This window comes from Aedes aegypti, chromosome 2 (assembly GCF_002204515.2).
Source record: "Aedes aegypti strain LVP_AGWG chromosome 2, AaegL5.0 Primary Assembly, whole genome shotgun sequence".
NCBI classification, from domain to species: domain Eukaryota; kingdom Metazoa; phylum Arthropoda; class Insecta; order Diptera; family Culicidae; genus Aedes; species Aedes aegypti.
The window spans coordinates 5,376,931-5,397,814 of record NC_035108.1 but is presented as its reverse complement, the minus strand read 5'-3'; the positions used below and the strand labels follow the sequence as shown (position 1 = coordinate 5,397,814).

Below are 20,884 nucleotides of genomic sequence, written 5' to 3'. Positions count from 1 at the left end.
CACTCAGGTCTCCTATTAGACACATGGTTAGAGGGCGTTATAGAAATCCGCGTTATAGGAGACCCAGGGCTTATGGGATTTCATCACTTTGGGGGTGTTGTTGAATATCTCGTATGCCAAAAGAGATAGCACAGTACTGTATTCGGCGATGTTTCAGTTATAAGTACGATCTACCTTTAGAAGTTATTGGAGTGCGCTTTATAGAAATGCATCAATATCTAGAGATATCATATATTACAACATTTTGCATTCTTATCCCTCATGGTTCATATAGTGTAAATCAGAAAAGCGCCCCTACTGGCCAAGTTCTCAACTAAAAAGATGATCCTCAACTTCTAAAGGTAGATCGTACTTAGCACTGAAACTTCGCCGAAGACAGTACTGTGCTATCTCTTTTGGCATACGAGATATTCAACAACACCCCCAAAGTGATGAAATCACATAAGCCCTGGGTCTCCTATAACGCTCTAGTGTATCTTATAGGAGTGCGCGTTATAGGAATGCATTTAATAAGAGACCCGACTGTAGAAACCATTCGATGCGTTTAACAGCCCACAATGGATCTTAAAAATATGTCAAAAATATGTTATGAAAATCAAAAGGTTTTTGCTATTGTTATGATATCTTGAAATGATTTCACCCAGCAATACTTCAAAGGGTTTGTAAAGGAATCCGATAATGCATCACTCCACATATTTGCCAGGAGTTCCTTCTGGGACTCCTCTTTATTGATCACTTCATATTCTTCTTAAGATTCTGAACGGAATTCAATCATTTGTTCCAGAATTAGGTTCTAAGAATAGCTCGAACTTCTCCATCCACAGCAATATCACAAGCTAGTTTTCTGTTTCTCAATTTTGTTCCAGAAGTTCATCATCGAGTTCTAGGTTATGGCCTTTAGTCTATTATGCTCAAAAACGGATTTTATGTTTTCATGCGATGTTTCGGACACATTTATTGTGCCTGAAGGCCATAATATAGAACATAATTTCCACAGTCGTATCACCGAGAAAGTTCATCATTGATTTCATGCCAGATTTTATTTGGAATCTTCATCAAAGTTTCCATCAAGACACCTCTAAAAATCATCCTTTGATTCATGACAGTTGTTTTCCAATACAATAAATTGCATCATGATTGTTGCAGTTATTCTAGCAAAGAACATGCTGGGAAGTTTGTCTTCCAGTATTAGTCTAGATTTTTCTACACATATTTTTAGTTTTTCATAAATTTCCTCTTGAACTAACTCGGAACTTACATCCAAATTCAAGCCTAATGATTCATTTTATTTAGGAATCACTGCAACAATGTTTTCTTAGTTTTTTTTTAAAATACATCAACAAACTGATCTCTATTTTTCTTTCGTCAAGCTGTGCCTACTACGATCTCGATTGATTTCATTTTGAGTACTAGCTAAACAGTTCTTTAGCTCACGGACCTATCTTGGTTTTACTATACTCTGTTTCCAGCCTCTCATAATCCCTACATTCACCCCTTCCTCTACTCTTAGTGAGTAAATGTTATTTAAAATTATGTTACTTAGTATAAGATTTTGTAGATTCATAATTTGAAATTACTTGAGAGTGATGAAAAAGCTTCCTTCTTTTAGGTCACCAATTCCATGTTTGATTGTGATTCTTCCGTTATCTGTTGTAATCTTGTAACTTGATTCTTGTTATGATCCTGAAAAGACAGAAGTAAATTTAGTATTGCCCAAACAGCTTTATAAAACTCTTTGAGTAGTGTTTGTTTCCTGTATCTACTACGGTTGAAGATGTCAAGAACTGCGTTTTTTTAACGTTTGATTATTTCTTCTCTGGATCTCTACTTCTCCTGGGAAAAAAAAATCAAGTATATTATCATATGGTTGACGTTGCATTGAATTAAATTATAAAGTGAAAATGAGAAATCAATGTCTTCTAAAATTTCAATAGCACAAAATGCTTTACACATTTTAATTCTTTGTTATTGATTATTATGTTCTTAAAATGCTAATTTGGAAAGAGTTTTTCAGATTAATGACATCGAAGTGAGCATAAGTGATGGAAATTACCTTATACTTTAACGGCAGAAAATGCTTGTAATATTCTTATACTATTTAATTGGCTATCTTTGTTTTCAAATGTTACTTTGGAAAGAAATTTTCAGGTTCATAACGTAAAAGTGAATATCAAAAAATAAAATCTTCCAAAATTCCAACAGCACAAAACGCTATACACAATAAAATTATATATTATTAGTTATCTGAACATAAGAGATTCAAATGTTTCAAAATTTCAACAGCACAAAACGCTGTACAGTTTCAAATTCTATGTTACTCAATCAATGTTCCTTAAATATCTATTTAAGTCTTCTAGACTCATAACATCAGAGCTTCTAAAATTTCAAAGTGGTCATGAGAGTATAGTCATTTTGTAGTAGCTATATTCGCTAACTAAAGCCTATCCTTTAAGGTAATTCACCCTATTTCAGATACCTTCTTACAATGCCTGCATTTTCAGCTACCCTTTAGGAGACTTGGTTTATCTCAACTATCCTCTCTAAATGTTCACCCTCTCAGGGGACTCAATATTTTTGTAGCTTACCCTCTCAGGGGACTTACGTTTTTGTCAGCTACCCTCTCAGGGGACTCGCTTTTCTAGCTTTGCAACATACCCTCTCAGGGGACTCGATATTATTATAGCTTATCCTCTCAGGGGACTCTATATATTTTGTAGATTACCCTCTCAAGGGACTTACTTTTTTGTCAGCTACCCTATCAGGGGACTCACTTTTCTAGCATTGTAACATACCCTCTCAGGGGACTCAATATTTTTGTAGCTTACCTTCTCAGGGGACTCGCTTTCCTAGCTTTGTAACGTACCCTCTCAGGGGACTCAATATTTTTGTAGCTTACCCTCTCAGGGGACTTACGTTTTTGTCAGCTACCCTCTCAGGGGACTCGCTTTTCTAGCTTTGCAACATACCCTTTCAGGGGACTCGATATTATTGTAGCTTATCCTCTCAGGGGACTCGATATATTTTGTAGCTTACCGTCTCAAGGGACTTACTTTTTTGTCAGCTACCCTCTCAGGGGACTCACTTTTCTAGCATTGTAACATACCCTCTCAGGGGACTCAATATTTTTGTAGCTTACCCTCTCAGGGGACCCAGTAAACTCAAACTCGTATATGATAGCGCATAAGAGTTAAAATGTGGAGGCGATATACGTACATGCACCACTAGGCTGCATGCAGTGCCGTAGCGTGCGGTTGGCCAGGTTGGCACCCGCCAAGGGCGCCAGCCTCCAGGGGGCGCCAAATTTCGTGATGCACTTGACAAAGTTTTGTAAAAGACAAATTCAACAAGGGTGCCTACCTTGATACCTTGATGGCTACAGCGTAGCATCACGCCATTGCCGGGCGTATTGTAGAGCTTCATCTTCGTCGGTCTTGGGCGAAACTTCTCCAGTTGTCCCGAACGTTTAGGGTCGCCAGGTCCTCTTCCACTGCGTACAGCCAGCGAATTCGTGGTCTTCCCCGAAGCCGCCGACCTCTACCTGGTTCCCTGCTGAATATTATTTTCGCAATTCTTTCTTCCGACATTCGCACTAAGTGACCAGCCCCCTGAAGTCTGCCGTATTTTACACGATTGATAATATTCGCATCTTTGTACACTTGATACAACTCGTGATTCATGCGTCTGCGCCACACACCATTTTCGAGTTTCCCACCGAGTATTGTCCGCAGTACTTTAAGTACGCTCGAAAACACCGAGAGCTTTCCGGTCTGACTCTTTCAACGTCCACACTTCGGGCCCGTAGAGAGCCACCGGAAGAATCAATGTTTTATACAGGGCGAATTTTGTTTCGGTTTGCAAGCTGCGGGACCTAAGCTGGTTACGTAGTCCGTAAAAGGCCCTATTCGCAGCCGCAACACGTCTTTTCACTTCGCGGGAAACGTCGTTGTCACATGTCACAAGTGTTCCAAGGTAAACAAATTCTTCAACAACTTCAAACACATCCCCATCAAACACTACCTCAGCACTTACACCACCATGCCTGACTCTATCTCTACCTGCAACCATGTACTTCGTCTTGGTAGAATTGATGGTCAGGCCTATCCTCGCTGTCTCCCTCTTCAGAGGCACGAAGGCCTCTTCCACTAACCTGCGATCGATTCCAATCAGGTCTATATTGTCCGCAAAGCCAAGGAGCATGTGCGACCTTGTGATAATAGTGCCATTTCTTTGCACGCCAGATCTCCTAATAGCACTCTTAAGTGCAATGTTGAACAGTAAATTCGAAAGTGCGTCTCCCTGCTTTAATCCGTCTAACGTCACGAACGAGGTTGACACCTCGTCTGCGATCCGAACACTTGATTTCGAACCATCCAGCGTAGCACGTATCAGCCTACTTAGTTTCGCCGGAAAACCATTTCCAGACATTATCTGCCAAAGCTCATTTCTTTTCACTGAGTCGTACGCTGCCTTGAAATCAATAAACAGATGGTGAGTCTGCAAGTTATACTCCCGGAATTTGTCTAGGATCATTCGCAAGCTAAACATCTGGTCCGTTGTCGAACGGCCCTCACGAAAACCAGCTTGGTATTCGCCGACGAAGGACTCCTTGAGCGGTCTCAGTCTGTTAAACAGGATGCGCGACAGAATTTTGTACGCCGAATTCAGCAGGGTAATTCCTCTGTAATTGGCACACTCTAGTCTGTGCCCTTTCTTGTAGATAGGGCGGATGAGGCCATCCAACCAGCCGGCGGGCAATTCTTCGTCCTCCCATACCTTCAGAAGTACTCGGTGGATCTACTGGTATAGCTGCTCGCTTCCGTGCTTGAGAAGCTCGACCGGGATCTCGTCCTTCGCAGCAGCCTTACAGTTCTTCAGCTCGCTGATAGCCTTTTTAACCTCTCCTATGGTCGGTGGGTCCACAGCTTGATCGTCATCATCTATGTTCATACTGTTCCTCGCTACATTTCCATTCTCACCGTTCAACAATTGCTGAAAGTGCTCCTTCCACCTGGCAGACACCGCCGTTTTATCGGTCAGCAAATTCCCTTCTCGGTCATTGCACATGGCGGGCACTGGTACGGTATTGTGCCGCGCACCATTGACCGTTGCATAAAATCTCCGCATATCATTCCGGTTCATGCTTTCTTGTGCGTCAGCTACCACACTTTCTTCGTGCTGCCTTTTCTTTCTGCGGTGGATTCGCTTTTCAACAAGGGTACTAACTTTAAAAAAATATCAATATTCAAAATTTGAAAATTCCTGAGAGAAGTTCTTAAAATTATCATTTAAGATTTTTTAAATTATATAATTGTAAAGTTTAATTTCATGTTTTATGAAGTTAACTTTGCAGTGTTAAGTAGCAATCTTTATCATAGCTATTTTACACATAAATTTAATTTGTTATTTGATTTGAGATTCAAAATGAAAATGCACATTTTTTTTATTCAATGGGTTTATTTTACAAGCCCTATCACAGTGATGAACTAGCCAATAGAAACAAAAATCACGATAATAAATGAGAGAAAAATACCGGCATAGAAAAAAACATTCCTCTGTCACGTATTCTAAACTATTTATCAAGCAAAACTGTATTTCTGTAAAACTTGGAGAAAAGTGGTTGTGTTACAGCAAAATTTGTAAACACAACTTTACTGGATCGTAGACTGAATTAACCTATAATAATATATTTGAGTACAAATCTAATGAAATCCTGGAGAGAATTCTTGGGAGAAATTCCATCGTAAATAGGGCAATGGTTTTGGAAAATTTTGGACAGAGTTCATACATTATCTTAAGTAAGATTTATACGAGACATAGATGAATTTGTTTCGGCAATTTTTTCATTTTGTTATGAAACTTTTGCTCCTGATATACAACTGCGAAATAAAAATTTATTTGAATTTTAAACAATCGTCCATGACGAAAGGCACAAACCTCTCTAATCACCCTATTTATCAAAGGAAATTTCAGAAAAATCTATGAAATTTAACATAGTATTCGATGTCATTCTCACATAACACTAGATGAACAGAATACTAGCCTGAGTACTTCTGATGATTTTTTGAGCAGAATAATGTAAAAATCCCGGATGTCTTTCTCATATTGCCCTTGGCACAATTTTCAAAGAATTTCACCCGATTTTCCGATGAAACTTTAGGAAAAAAATCTTGCAAGATCCTGGTAAGTTTACTTCAAGAATGTTTTACACATATTGAAAATCATTGAGAAACACACACGCTCGGAGGCGAACTGAACTCGATTACCCCAAAGCACATGGTATCATTTGCGCAGTTTTAACTTCCTTCGGATGTATGCGATGTACATTTGACACATACATCGTCGTGTACATGTTAACATCAAAGCGGTGCATTTTCAACATTTTTTCCCTTCTCTTTTACATCAGGATCGATCAAATAGGCTATGAATAACGTTCGGCACATAATGAATTATTTATTCTTTTGGAAGAGAATCATTCTTTCAAGAAATCTAGGTTCCTTCAATTTCTTTCTTTTCGAAATTTTATCCTCTCGACGTTTTGTCCCTTTGATGTTTTGTCCCTTCGACTTTTTGGCATTCAACGTTTTGTCTTTCGGCGTATTGTCACCCAACCGTCCATCTAGCGAATAGTCCCCACTGGAGCACGTGGTTTCTTTTCACAGTTTCAATTTGTACATTTGACACGTGTTTTGTCGTGTACATGTAAACTTCAAAACCTTATAGCAGCAAAATTTCTCAGGCTGGAATCTGACAATTAATTAACTGTGCGTAACTATTCATGAGTCGAAAACAAACTATTTGTAAATTTTTTTACTAGGGGAAAAGCACTAATTTTCGACCTACAAGAATTCTGTGCCAATTTTCGGACTTTCGTACAAAGTAAACCAAAATCTATGAATAGGTCGAAAATTGGTGCTCTTCCCCTATATGGTATAATTTTTTGAAACCCTTAATTTTTATGAGTTGTTTTTTAGAATTTGGTTAACGAGATTATCTACGATTTCTACTGTAAGTTGGACAAATGGATAAAGAAAGAAAAAAAACTATATCCTGAAGATTTTCTTTAGGAATACCTGGAAAATTTGCTGAGTTTTCAAAAGACGCTTTATCTTGCTCCATGCATTTCACTAAAACTTCAAATGAAATGTTTACCTAATAGGTACATCAGCAAGTTTCTGTAGATAAACAGACCTACAATAATACCTCGTATAAACATGTATAGTTAAGGTTTTTAGTTCATATTTTTTATATTACAACAGTTCAGTGCATTTCAATTTTACGTCAACATTTATCGGACTAAAGCCTGTTGGAAACTTTATGTTTTTTTGGTATGTTTGACGAATGCTTGTTTCATGAAAAAAAAACGAAGATAAGTTTTGTTTTTACCTTTGACTAGGGGGCGCCCAAATGAGGGTTTGCCAAGGGCGCCATGAGGCAACGCTACGGCTCTGGCTGCATGCAATATGTCCGTATATCGCCTCCACATTTGTACTCTTTTATCCCATCATATACGATGGTGTGTTAACTGGGGACTCACTATTTTGTTAGCTATCCTCTCAGATGACTCGATTTTCTAGCTGTGTAACATACCCTCTCAGGGGGCTCGATATTTTTGTAGCTTACCCTCTCAGGGGACTCACTTTTTTGTTAGCTATCCTCTCAGATGACTCGCTTTTCTAGCTGTGTAACATACCCTCTCAAGGGACTCGATATTTTTGTAGTTTACCCTCTCAGGGGACTCACTTTTTTGTTAGCTACCCTCTCGAGTGACTCGCTTTTCTAAATGTGTTGCATACCCTCTCAGGGAACTCGATATTTTCGTAGCTTATTTTCTAAGGGGACTCACTTTTTTGTTAGCTTTATATATTATATATTATTATTGTACCCTTTCAAGAGACACGATATTTTTTAGCATACCCTCTCAGGGGATTCAATTTTTTTTTGTTAGCAAACCTTTCGGGGATTTGTTTTTCTAGCTACCTTCCCAAGGGATTGGTTTGCTGTTAGCACCCCTCTCAGGAGATACGATATTTGTGTGGCTTATCCTCTCCGGGGACTCGCTTTCTGTTAGCTACCCTCTCGGGGACATTTTATAGCATACCCTTTCAGGGGATACGATTTAGTTCAGCTACCCACTTAGGGAATTCTTTCATAACAGCTATTCTGTTCTCGATTACAAATTTATTTATCATGATTATATTATTAGTACTATTTTCTAAAAAATTCAAAATCACTCAAACTTTACAGCATTGAATATACATTGATTTTTATTCTTTTAACCCATAATGTTTAGTTTAGTATTCTATTTTCTCTATCTATTGCAATTTGAATTTAAACAGCACATAACGCTTTAAACGTTCTAAATCTATGAGACAAGGACTCTTTTCTCTCGGTATTATTTTGGAAAGAATTTTGCTCTTAACCCTTTCCTCATTCCGTTGTTCTGGCAAAATATGAACGAAAGTACTAGTCTTCCAAGCTCATAACCTTTAAATGAGTATAGGAGATCGAATTCTTCTAAGGTTTCAATTTCACAAATCGCAATCTAATGATATATTTTTCTGATTATCTATTTTTTTAAATGCTACTTCGGAAAGAAGGATACTCGCTCTTCATAAGATATTCTTTTCAGAGTACTCGCTATTTTAATCTACTTACTTTTGAGTTTCGTTTTGTGTTAGCTATTCTCTCGGGGTTCTCGCTTATTACAGTGATTATTTCAGAAAACTTACTCTGTCGTATATACTATATCAGGGATTCGCAATCTTTCTGTATATTTTCACAAGTCTCGCTTTTCCCCCTTATCTGTCAGGATACTCACTTTACCTAAATTACCCTCTCATAATATTAACTTTGTGTTAGCTACTCTTCATGTAGCTTATACTTTCAATAAGATTTATGTGAATTATCCTCTCAAAAGATACACTTTGTTTATTTATTTAGTCTTTTAATTGCCTTTCGTAACTCCTCTCTCAAAAGAATCTATGACATTCGGTCGAAAGACATTTGGTCGAATTGCTTTGGAACTTTTTTTTTGCTGGAATGGCGTTTATTTGAACGGAAATTTAGTTGAAAGCTTATTTCTGTGTAACGGATACTTCCATTTTTCATTTTTTTCAAAGCTTGAAATGGAACAGTTCACCTAATAGGTCCTCAGCTCTTCACCTTTGGGAGCACATGCGCCATGTAGTGACCAGCCTTTTCACATAGCCGGTTTTACACATTTCCCGATCAATCTTTCTTTAGATTTTCTAACGAGTTAGACTAGAATTAACACATTTCTTCCATCATTATAAAAGCACGTTTATTCTTCCCAAAATACATCAACAAACTGATCTCTATTTTTCTTTCGTCAAGCTGTGCCTACTACGATCTCGATTGATTTCATTTTGAGTACTAGCTAAACAGTTCTTTAGCTCACGGACCTATCTTGGTTTTACTATACTCTGTTTCCAGCCTCTCATAATCCCTACAATCACTTAGTTCTTTTCGTAGCATCATACAACATCAGATTTGTAATGAACAATTTACAATTAGGCATATTTAAATTTATGGTGGCTATGACGATATCGATGACAGGGCCACTTCTCTGAACGAAGAGTTCCTCGCTGTTCTTGAATCCACAAACCATTTCATTCTGAACTATAACTAGAGGAAAATTGCAATTATGATAATTGACTAAAATACAAATGCAACAAACCACATGGCGTAGTTAACGTCATGCGGTCGTGTCTTGTACACAACCCCCACTGATTTGTTTGTTCCATTCTCGAACTCGATCATTAGTTTTACCTGGAAGTTCACTTTTAAAATAATATATTTTTAGAAATCACTACAAGGGTTTTTTTCCATTGTTAAATTTATTTTAGTTTTTTTTTTTTAAGTATTTTCAGTAAGTCATCAAGATATTTCTCTAGGAATTGATCCTTAATAGCCTTGTGATACGGCCATAAATAGTCCCACAAATTCCTCCAAGAAGGGCTTTCTTAGTTTTTTTTTTGGATTTTCTTGATGATATGCAATCTGAGACTGGTGAGAAGAGATACTAAATTTCACTACAGAACATGCATAAAACTGTACTCATTCAGAGCATTCTGAAATATTTCAAAAGAAAATTCCTACAGGAATTATTCCAGACATGTTTCAATGACTCAAGCAAAAAATTCGCTAAGACATTTTTAAGGCGAAGTAGGCCGTCATTGAAATGTTTACGTGTCGTTGATGATTGAAAACATGTCACAATTTCGAATTAAAGAAAGTCCGTTGGTATTGCACTGATGCATCTGAAAAATATCAGCATACTTTCTGCATGTTAGCGCATAAAGTGATACTTTTTCGGACTAATATGAACTATGAGGACTGAGAATTTTCACTTTGAAACTGCGAGCTGCTATGTCAACATAACTTCCAAAACGAATGACGGACTACTCAGCCTTAAGGCTAAGTAGCTCGTCATTCGTTTTGGAAACAATGATGACCTTTCCGCTTGCATTACAAAGTGATAAAACTCAGCTTTGATAGTTTATATTGACTTGAAAAAGTATTACTGTACGCGCTAACATGCATAAAGTATGCTGATTCTTTTTCAGGTGTGTCAGTGCAAAAGCAACTGATTTTCTTTGATTCGAAATCGTAAGATCAATTAACAACAATCATCAACGACGCGTACAAATTTCAATGACGGCCTACTTCGCCTTAAGTGATGTCTTGGGCAAGCATTCCTGAATTGCAGCAGGCTGTGCACGCGGACGTTTGAAATTTCCTGTCACGTTTTGTTTCGCTTCCGCACTATTTCAAGTTCGGCTACTGAAAAAATGACTCGACTGATGGTGCTATGCCACCCGGCAAATTGTGTGAAGACAATTTCGTGATGTTAAAAAATGTTTCGTGATGTAGTTTGTTAAAGTGCAAAGCGAGTTTTTCGTGAAGACAGAAGTCATGGAATTCAGCCAATGCGCGTCTTCGAGTGCAACATTTTGTTTCACGATTACTACGAGTTTTGTTGGGCAGGGTTTCGTTATGGCTGAAGCAAGGTTTGGCGTATTTGAGGACGTTTTTTTTCACGGTGCGCGTGGTGCATATTGATTGAAAGAGGAGAAAGAGACGCGATCAATCGCTAAAGGATGTTGATAGAAGAATTTGTTGGAGATTGGTCAATAGTGTTTTGATGCTTCGAATGTGGTGTTTGCAGTTGCAGTTATTGTTAAGCAGTGATGCGGTTTGCATAGTACGATGATGGAAAAAAACAGGAATATTAACTGGTGAGATCGTTCTAAACTATATAATCTTTTGAAACCAGGGTCGAAAATTTTATTTTGATTCGGGAAGTGTGAACTCATTTCATATATCCATTTGATATCTGGATGTTTTCATGCGGGGCTGGCTGTGATTAAAATGACCTCAGAATGTGTGTGTATTAAGAGCCATTCTTGAAATCGATCGTTGGCATTGCAGTTGACCTATAACCTTCCATCTCCAGGGCTAAAGTTGTCTGCATCTATAGAGATATTTAATGTTATCAACATATATGTGCAGACAATTTTCTTCCATAAAAGCACTGCCGGTCAGTGGGCGGTGGATTGTATTATTCTAGGAATAGTTCCAAGAATGACACACATAAAAATTCACTTAGTGATTCCTGTAAGAATTTCTTCAGCAATTCCCTGAGATTCAATTAAAGTACTTCCAATTCATCTAGGAATTCTCCATGGAGCTCTGTTGAGGGCTTATTCAAAAATTGCTCCAATTTTTTAACAAGGTTTCGGAACTTTTCTAAAGTTTGTTTCACAATATTCTGAGAAATTGACAAGAAGTACCACAATGGTTGTATTTCGATTTCCTCCAGTAGTTGTAGCAAAGTTTGTTTATAATACTTACATTCATTTCTCCAGAATTTAATTTCGTGGTTTTCATATAAAATACTCCAATAGTTTTTTCACAGGTTTCTTGCAACTAATCAGGCAGAAATTCTAGAGATAAATACTGAATTATTTTATAGATTTTACCTACTTTCAGGTTTTACAATCAAATCTATGAATTCCTCTAACAACACTGTGCAAATAACATGAATAAATTTCAAAGGTTTTATCATATCTTATTATTGAATTGCAAAAATGTCTGCGAGGGATAATCTAGAAAAATTCTAGACATGTCTTGGGAGGTACTCCTGGAAGAAGTTCTGAGGTATTTCTAAAATCTTCTTTGAGAAATTTTATGTTTTTTATATGAACTTTAAAAGAATCCTTGTAGAACACAGGAAAACTCCCTTGAGAAATCTTTGAAGTAATTTTCGGAAGAATCTTCGCAACGAGTGTTAGTTTTAATTTCATGAACTAATGCCTTGTGTGTTTAAAGAAATAGATTTGATAAAATACATTGAGGGGTTTCTGTAAGAACTCTTTAAAAAGTGCAAAGCATCCAAAATAAAAGCTAAAATCATATATTGGAGAACTCTCTGCAGGAATCCTAAGCCAAATTTATGAGCGATTTCAGTTAGATTCGTTGGAGTAATTCTTTTGTTATACTAAGTGAAGGGTGCCGGGAGAAATTTAATAGATATTACTGGAAGAATCGCTGGTGGATTCTATTACATGTTATTCTTGGACAAACATTATGACATTCTTATGTCTTGATTGGATCCATGCAACAAGAGTGCAGAGTTTGTGTATTTGACATGAAATTGAATGTACATAGGAGGTCGCTCATTCCTGGTAGAATTCCTTGCTACGCCCATGCTCTGTCGCAGTTGATGTCGTTGACTACGGCAGGCGACAATCCATGAATGGCAAAACGGCCGCGGAAAGGGTCATTCCTCGAATCGGCGGCGCAGTCAGCAGTGGTCATATCTGGCGCAATTTTGTGCGGCTGCGGAATGAGACAATCGTAAAGTGTCGCCTTTTTGAGAGCAACCTGCGGAGTGCTGTCCACTTCGAATAAGCAAATGATGCTGTAAATATTTTGCACTGAACATTGGTGTACTTACCTGATTGCTTACGTCAATCTAGGAGCACTGCAATTGTAAGCTGTTTGCGGCTATTCATGTGATTTGACAGCTTTGAAAGTCATAGTGTGAAGCCCGGGTGAGGAATTATTATCAATCCCTGTCAGAAACGATACGTTAATCAATGTTACTAGAGGTGATATCAGTCGGAGTAGCTTGGGACACATGTGTGATTGGTTTAATAAGATAAACAAATTTTTCAACTTATCGCCATCAAATACCAATTTAGCACCAGCTAGATTTGGAACTACAGTCGGGTCTCTTATTAAATGCATTCCTATTACGCTCACTCCTATAAGACACACCCGAACGTTATAGGAGACCCAGGGCTTATGGGATTTCATTACTTTGGGGGTGTCGTTGAATATCTCGTATGCCAAAAGAGACAGCGTAGTACTGTCTTTGGCGAAGTTTTAGTGCTAAGAAAGATCTACCTTTAGGAGTTGAGGATCATCCTTTTAGTTGAGAACTTGACCGGTAGGGTCGCTTTTTCTGATTTGCACTATAAGAATGCAAAATTTTGTAACATATGGTATCTCTAGATCCTGATGTTTTAGAAGGTTGGTGTCTTCGGAAGAGTTATTCAGTAGCTCATGGGCTGACATGTGGTGGTCATTCTGATACGGAATTACGCCACCAAGCGGCGCTAGTGGTCATGGACTTTTTGTTTTGCGCATAGCTCAGTAGCCTGACCACTTAGAAAGAAGGTGTCTTCGGCAAAGTTGCTCAGTATCAAAAGGGCTAACGATATTTAAGCCGAAAGTTTCGAAATTTTGCCACTAGGCGGCGTTAGTGAGTAAATATTTTTTGTTTTGCGCATAGCTCAGTAGCCTGACCACTTAGAAAGATGGTGTCTTCAGCAAAGTTGCTTAGTATTAGTATTACAAGGGATAACATTATTTAAGCCAAAAGTTTCGAAATTTTGCCACTAGGTGGCGTTAGTGAAATAATTTTTGTTTTGCGCATAGCTCAGTAGTCTGACCACTTAGAACAGTGGTCACCAAAGTGCGGCCCGCGGGCCGCATGCGGCCCTCGAGAAGGTTTTGTGCGGCCCGCAAACGAATGTTGAATTCTAATATAATGTGGCCCGCATGATTTTAATAGAAAGTTGATTGTTAAAATCATAGCGGATTTGTTTGAATATTTTCGATGTTGAACATTTGAATAACTATCCAAAATTACTGAAAAATAGATTTTAATTAACTATGGAAAGAATAGAATATCCACTAAAAATCTCAATTGTATTGTAAATTCAAGACTGTTCCATCGCGTGAAAAGGTTTCTGTTTCTGTTTTTTATATGAACCACGTAAAATTAGTTTTCTGTACTATTTGGACCATGATATTATCCTTGAGAGAGATTTTTGCAATTTAATGTGGAGTCATTAATATTAATCATTAGGCTGATACAAATATTAACTTTCTTTGATGTCAACCACCCCCTTTCCTTTTTAAAAATCGAGAATTTCGAAGGGAATAAAAAACAGATCCATATTCTCTTGAACACTCTATTTCAAGTTTTTAAAGTAAAATACAGTTAAAATGATGATTCAGAGGACGATTAAAAAGGGCAAAGATGAACTTTAAAATAAAAACTTAATAAATTCCTTTTTTTTCTTATTTATGTGTAATCCTCTTTTTGTACCTTCCAAGTGGTTTCGGCCGGACGTTTACCTCTCTACCAACAGCTTCATTTTTTACCGCAAAATAAATATTCAAAACGTGATTCCTACGCTGAATTAATCATACAAATTTGGCCTGAATTAATCATACATTATTTGGCCAGCGTGGTACCAGTAACCTAAATGCTCATTAATCATTTTTTCACAACATACTCTCATTAATGAATTGTTCCGAATAGTGAATATTTGATTACTAAGATAGAAATTCTTTAGCCTGCGAAATTTACGTTGATTATTGCTACACGACGGTCCCACAAGGAGTTTTGTAAAAACTCCGGATCCAGATAACCAATCATCAATATCGACACACATTCTAAGACTAGAAGAGTTTTTTTGAGAACTTGTCAAAATATGGTGCAAAAATATCAAGAAACAAGAAAGTTATCGCGAAACGAATATCTTTTTTGCGGTAAAAAATTGAGCTGCTAGTAAAGGAGTTAAAAAAATAATATTTTTATCGACCTTACTTATCTTGCGGCCCGCGCTATGATTCGAAAGCATTGAGTTGGCCCACATAGTCCGTTAGGCTGAGGATCACTGACTTAGAAAGATAGTGTCTTCGGCAAAGGTGCTCAGTATCACAAGGACTAAGATTATTTCAGCCGTGAGTTTCGAGATTTTGTGTATACGTAGAAATCAGTGGATAAAGTTTTTTTTTATAGGATTGAATTATTGTTATGAAAAAGAAGGTTTATATAATAAAAATATTCAAACAAGAGTATCGTTTAACTAAAGAGATAAGGCCAGTCCTAGTTATCTCATTAAGATTGTTAGTGAATGGGTTTCCCAATTTATTAGTAATGACTGACATTCCAACCTAACTTCATTTCTATTCAATCCATATCTTGGAAAATGTTCAAGAAATGAAGTTTATGCAATGACGAAATAAAAAAATAAACATACATATTTTTTTCTTTGGTTCATATAAATAGCTAACGATCACAAATTTTAGTAGTAAACGGATCCTCGGTCTTTCTCATATCAAATAATTGTTCAAAAATTCTCCTAATCCGTCGAAAATACTAGGATACTAGTCATACTTTTATCCGATTATAAAAAAAAATGTATATATTTTTCTCTAGGCGCTTGTACTTAAGTGACAATAGGAGGAAAATCGATAGCCCTTGTCATACTGAACAACTTTGGTCAGGCTACTGAGCTAACCGCAAAACAAACTAGCACCGCCTAGTGGCAAAATTTTGAAACTTTCAGCTTAAATTATGTTAGCCCTTTTGATACTGAGCAACTTTGCCGAAGACACCATCTTTCTAAGTGGTCAGGCAACTGAGCTATGCGCAAAAAACATTTTTTTTTGCTCACTAGTGCCGCCTAGTGGCAAAATTTTGAAACTTTCGTCTCAAATAATGTTAGTCCTTGTGATACTGAGCAACTTTGCCAAGGACACCATCTTTCTAAGTGGTCAGGCAACTGAGCTATGCGCAAAACAAAAATTCCATGACCACTTGCGCCGCCTTGTGGCGTGATTCCGTATCAGAATGACCACCGTATGTCAGCCCTTGAGCTACTGAACAACTCTTCCGAAGACACCAACCTTCCAAAACATCAGGATCTAGAGATATAATATGTTACAATATTTTGCATTCTTATCCCTCATGATTCATTTAGTGCAAATCAGAAAAAACGCCCCTACCGGCCAAGTTCTCAACTTGATCCTCATTTCCTAAAGGTAGATCGTACTTAGCTGAAACTTCGCCGAAGACAGTACTGTGCTATCCCTTTTGGCATACGAGATATTCAACAACACCCCCAAAGTAATGAAATCCCATAAGCCCTGGGTCTCCTATAACGCAGATTCCTATTACGCCCCCCAACCATGTGTTTAATAGGAGACCTGACTGTATCTCTTTCTCTACCTGCAAGCTGCAGCCATGTACTTTGTTTGGTCAGACCTATCCTCGCTGCCTCCCTTTTCAGAGGCAAGAAAGCATCCTTCACTGGCCTACTGGAATCAAATGGTAAAGTAATTAATTCGGTTTTCATTCATTTAATCATAGAATTATTCATGACAGGATCACAGAAAGAATAACAGAATACACGTTACAAAAACTCAATGACAGCTCAATATAAGCACTTACATGAATATGGTGAAACGAATATTAAAAACAAGTAAAATTCTAAATTATATTTGAAACCATCTCCTTAGGAACTTGTGGATACGAGTAACTGGCACTGAAGAATGCTACAAGTGGTAGTCAAAATACGCGTATCTGTCAAAAGATAATGCTGGCGGAAATAAAACGTACAATACTCAATCTTCTCTCCGATTCTCTTTATTATATTGTAATTTTTATTATCCTAAGCACCACATTTTCGCATGTCTGTTTCCGTGGTGTAGTGGTTATCACATCCGCCTAACACGCGGAAGGCCCCCGGTTCGATCCCGGGCGGAAACAGAATCTTTTTTGTTTGCCATTCACTGCTCCCGAAATTGAATTGCGGTAATTGTGTCATATTTCTATCAATTTATTGTCCTAATTGCTACTCATTTGCTACTACCAGAACTACCCGCCCAATCAATCATCATCCTACTGCGGTGGTGTGTGGTACCTGTCGACAGATCAATCTTGTGGTCGCTTTCGAGCCGAAAATTTCTGCTACATCATTCGAACATGGCTCTGTGGCAACATTTCACTTACGGTACAAATGAGACGTTTAACAAACGTGCGAGCATGTAACAAACGCTCACGCTGACTGATTGGCGACTCGAATACTTATAGCTGAGATGTTGTTTAGACTCATCTCAGTGAGGTAATGCACACTAGGGTGGTTAAAAATATCGTTTTTGCTCTTTATCGCTAAATTTGATACTAGGTCGAATCGTCGAATATTTGTATTTATTTGGATGAAAAAAAACTGCAAAAACCAAAATTTGTAAGGTTATTACATGGGAAAACAAAATTATTTATTCAACCAGTTATTGTGTTCACTCGTTGTACCTATGAGGATTAGTACTATGATGATACTGATAGATACAATTATTCGCTACAACTTTATCGAAAACCGTTTCAAAATCGTACGCCTCAGTAATTACTTATTATATTCTATCCGAACAGAGAAATATAAGCAGTGCTCATTTACATATCTTGTATATAAACAGGCAAATTGCTGCAACTGGCGTGAAAGATAGCACACACAAATTATGGCTACAATGTTTCACTGCATTTAACCAATGATGCCCGTAGAGCTGCCTAATTATTATAGCCAAAGATATTAAATTCCGATAAAAATTAACATCTTATAACTGCGACGACCAAATTGAAATCGGTCTTCGATTAAGTTGTAGCAATATCAGCATAGTACTTATTCTCAGGAGCACATGCGAAAACACAATAACTGATTGAATAACTTACTTTGTTTCCCCATAGTAATTCCCATACAAACACTGAAGGGATTGGTGCAGTCATCCAAATAACTTCAAATTTTGCCAGTGTACTCAGAATTCGACCTAGAATCGAATTAGTGGTCTGGAGCAAGAACGATATTTTGAGCCACCCAACTCTAAACACTACATCATATTTGGCGACGGCCATTCGCCATTTAGATTCATTTCACTCACCGTATGTTCATTTTCGGCACCTAAGCTAAGACAGCAGCACGTTGCTTTGGGCGCAACCTCGCCGCACCTGGTTGGTTAGCAGGCTGGTTGGTTGCGCCTTCTTCAGAGGTGGGAAGGAAACACGTGAGCGAAGACAAGGTAGCTGAATGGCAGGCGGCACGTCTCGTGGTCAAAAATCCGTGTAAACGGTGATGTTGTTCAGACGAAACAATTTTGTTCGACTCAGCAAGATCTCACACGGTTCAGCTGAAGAGACGAAGGGCGACGAAGACGACGGTGACGTTTGGGCTGAAAACATGCTTCCCAAAAGAGGAACGTAATGAGATGAAATGTAACTCACACCGCAAATACAGCCAGCAACAGAAATACACGGTCGAAGAATTTGGGAGGTGCTGCCGGATCGGAAGGGAGGAACCTTGTGGCAAGGCTTGTGGTTCGAAAATTGAATCAAATCAGCGAGGTGGGTAAATAAAAATAAACATCGGTGAAGCCGTGCAAGCGAAAGATTCTGTTTGCGATTTGGTATATTTAGAAGAAAAATTTGGCGTGTAATTCGGTGAATAACGATTCATAATCTGCTCGGTGGCGCGTTGCTCATGATAGACATGGCATATTAGTGCAGGAACTAATATTTGGGTCTTTCGGATTATGATTTCAAATGATTTTAAAGCTTAAATGAATCAATCAGAGCGCATCGTGACCACTTGCTGTGCGTACACAAATTCATTCGGTTCTTGGAAGTTTTTGAAACTGCTTAAAAACAGTACTTTCCAGGACTACGTCTTTCCTATTGATCCCTTTTCCATCCTTGTTTGGACCCGTAGCTTTGATTTTTTCGTTCGACCCTTTAGTGAAAGCTAGCGGTGATAATCCTTCTTTGACGCCGTCTCGGGGAAAACCCTTAGAAGGTCATTTCTTTTTTCGTTCATTCACTGAATACCCGAGGAGGAAAGAATAACTCGCAATAACTTATGCATACCATATTTTGGTATCATACCACAATTAGGGTAACGTATATAACTTGGACATGCATATAATTTGGACAGGCTGGTTGTTCTATGCTCATTTACAATGAGATGATAAGGAATTTATGTACGGAAAATCATGTATTGTATTATTAATACACTATGCTACTTATTAATGACGGCCGTTTTCATAACAATTAAAAATTGGCTTCAAAAACATCAAAATTGTATATTGTATCAACAGAACACCTGTGAAACCTACGAATGCAAGAGGATGTACGTTTCAAGAACATACATTCAACGCAATAATAGCGCTCAGAATAGGCTTTCATAAAAAGTTTAAAGGCGGCAATATGATAAAATATGTCTAAAATTAAAGCTTAGTTCATCTAAAATCTTAACATGAGTATATAAGGCATAAATCAGGTGGTGTCCAAAATAGATTACGGTTTTTGTTCTGTTGATATAATTTGGCCATCTGATGAAACGCACTGCAATGTCGCATGCATGCATACTTGCAGGCGTATTTCGTGAATCTGATGATATTTGCTTGCATTAAATGAAATTATTGATTATCACTAATATACACATCCAATAAGCGAAAAAATGCATAAGTCACATGTAAACTCTTTAAACATTATGATATGATCGTCTTTTTTAGAAACCATTGAATAGATAGTGAGATAAAGCCCCTGTCCAAATTATATTCACATGAGGGTGTCCAAAATATATATTTGATGTCCGAAATGTATAACAGACAGACAATTAAAAAACGCTATTTTGTCAGCTAATGCTACAGTTTGTAAGCTTTTTCTCTCCAGAAACTCAAAAAACAATGATGCATTAAACATATAAGTATCAAAACGTAATAAAATATTAGTATGTATGGCAGTTAATCGATCGCCGTTTCCAGACATATCCTTAGCCTGTCCAAAATACATAATTTACCCTAGGTATTGTTCAGTTATCAATACCTCATTTTGGTATTATAATGGTATTTGAAAAAAATGTTCAAAACAATTAAAAATACTTCATTTTGGTATTCGATAGCTATTGAGGACTGCTGGAGGTATTGAACTATTATTGAAAAAAAAAAAAAAAAAATCACTTTTATATGAAAATCCATCATGTATTATTTAGGTATTACAATACCTGATCTACAGTCGTTCTTCAACTCTCGATCGAATCGGTTGTGTTTAGCCTTTATTCTGCTTTCGAACTCCGTGCGGTGTTATTGTGTGAAGGTCAATTCGAGGGACTCATTTCAAAGCTAAGTATCTATTGTGCTTTCTATTGTCGAGGGAACGCATTGTTTCGCAACCCATTACTGGTTGCACGAGATTGGTCTCGGTAGCAAAATATGGTTGGCAATGAGGGGTCTTCCTCTCAGATGCCACCAATTATCGAAGAAATGTCTTCCGATCATCCATCAGTAGCCGATCCTCAACTGATTGGCACAGACCCTCAGCCTACTGCTTCCCGCCATCGTTGCTATCCGGCATCAGCAAAAGGTCCATATGAAGTGTTCCTCCGGCAAAAAGATAAACCGCTTAACGTGTTGTTGATTTCTGCAAAGCTTTACAGTAATTTCAAGACTGTAAAGGAAGTCCGAAAGATTGGTTTCAGCAAGGTCCGCGTTGTGCTGACCAATCGTGAAGAAGCAA

General features: G+C 37.7%; 1 non-coding gene across 1 annotated transcript; it reads left to right on the top strand.

Annotated features, from left to right (window-relative positions):
• Window positions 1-17,019: 17,019 nt before the first annotated feature.
• Window positions 17,020-17,092, top strand: Trnav-aac. The gene has a single exon. It is a non-coding gene; the product is annotated as a tRNA-Val (tRNA).
• Window positions 17,093-20,884: the final 3,792 nt, after the last annotated feature.